The sequence below is a fragment of the Solea senegalensis genome, unplaced genomic scaffold (genome assembly GCF_019176455.1).
Source record: "Solea senegalensis isolate Sse05_10M unplaced genomic scaffold, IFAPA_SoseM_1 scf7180000017446, whole genome shotgun sequence".
Lineage (NCBI taxonomy): Eukaryota > Metazoa > Chordata > Actinopteri > Pleuronectiformes > Soleidae > Solea > Solea senegalensis.
Window position 1 is genome coordinate 4,091 of NW_025322408.1, and position 2,045 is coordinate 6,135.

The window sequence follows — 2,045 nt, forward strand, 5'->3', positions numbered from 1 at the left end:
ATGTGCTTTTCAAGATTTAACATATACGGTGAGCACAGTGGGAGAGGGCAGGGCCCCGGTGGCACTCGGGTCCTCCCTGTTGCCAGTAATAATAATATTATAATATATATAATATTTATAATGGCCCTCTCCTTTGGGTTGACCAAATTGTGGTTGAGCCTTAGGTGCTTGGCCACGGACACAAGGACCTTCCCACAGATTGGGCACTCGCCCTGTTTTTTAGGCTTTGTCATCTGAAAAAGTAAAGGATGAAAAAGAAAAACGTCACTTAACAAGCACTTAATTGACGCGTCTTTATGGCACCTCGACGAAAAACCCACTAAACATGTTACATGTCATTTAGCAGACGCTTTTATCCAAAGCGACTTACAATGGAATTGAGTACATCAGCCAGGGGTGGATTCGAACTTGCGACCATGATGTCTTTCGCACACAGGGTACCGGTCTTAACCACTGAGCCACTCCACCCCCGTAAACACATTAAAAAAAACACCCAATGCGCACCAAACAAACATAACTAAACACAATAAACACATTTTGATTATTATTATTATTATTATTAATATCATCATTATTTAATTCTTTATGATTATAAATATCATCATTATTTAATTTTTTAAATATTTTTAAAATAATACTTACGTTTGCAAATTAAACAGTCCTTCTGTCTCTCGCTTTCTCTTTCAAACACTCTCAAAAAACACAAATCCAGCTCCAACTCCAAGTCGAACATCCACTTACTAACTCCTCTTCTCTCCGAGGGGGCCGGGCGTGGTTAGCTGCAATGCACTGACAGCCAATCAGACGGCAGCATTTTCATGTATGCTGCTGTCCCCTGATCATTGGTGCTGATCTGGTGCTCATCTGGTGCTGATCTGGTGCATTAGACATCTAAATCTCAGGATAGAGAGTTTAAAATTGTATCATTCACAGAAGAAACAGAAGTATAAGTAAAGTAGGAAATATTTAACTAAAGTAAATATTATATTAAATATTGCTTCTGATCTTCTTCCTTTCCTCACCCACCTCATTAACACATCTCTATCATCTGGTTGCCTGCCGGACTCTCTTAAAGAGGCCAGAGTGACCCCCCTCCTTAAAAAACCCACCCTTGACCCGTCTGAAGTAAATAACTACAGACCTGTCTCTCTTCTTACTTTTCTCTCCAAAACTCTTGAGCGCGCTATCTTTAATCATCTCTCATCCTACCTTCACCGGAACAACCTTCTTGATCCTCTTCAATCTGGTTTTAAAGCAGGTCACTCGACCGAAACTGCACTTCTTGCTGTCACTGAGCAACTCAACACTGCCAGGGCTGCCTATCTCTCCTCTGTGCTCATCCTCTTGGACCTTTCTGCAGCGTTTGACACAGTTAACCACCAGATCCTTACTTCCTCCCTTCAAGAACTAGGTGTCTCAGGCTCTGCACTTACCCTACTCTCGTCCTATCTTCAAAACTGAACATACAGAGTAACCTGGAGAGGATCCGTGTCGGAACCCTGTCCTCTATCTACTGGGGTCCCTCAGGGTCCTGTCTTGGGCCCTCTCCTTTTCTCTCTATACACCAACTCTCTTGGTTTGGTTATTCGCTCTCATGGTTTTTCCTATCACAGCTACGCCGATGACACCCAACTCATTCTCTCTTTTCTCAGCTCCGACACACAGGTAGCAGAAGAGATCACCGCTTGTCTGACTGACATCTCTCAGTGGATGTCTGACCATCACCTGAAACTCAATCTCGACAAGACTGAATTTCTTTTTCTCCCAGGAAAAAGCTCTCCCACCACAGACCTAACCATCACCCTCGACAACTCTGTGGTAACTCCTTCTCATACCGCAAGGAACCTGGGTGTGACACTTGACGACCATCTCTCCCTCACTGCCAACATTGCTGCAACAGCTAGATCTTGCAGATACATGTTGCACAACATCCGAAGGATACGGCCTCTTCTAACCCAGAAGGCGGCACAGGTCCTGGTCCAGGCTCTTGTCATCTCACGCTTGGATTACTGCAACTCCCTCCTGGCTGGTCTTCCTGCATGTGC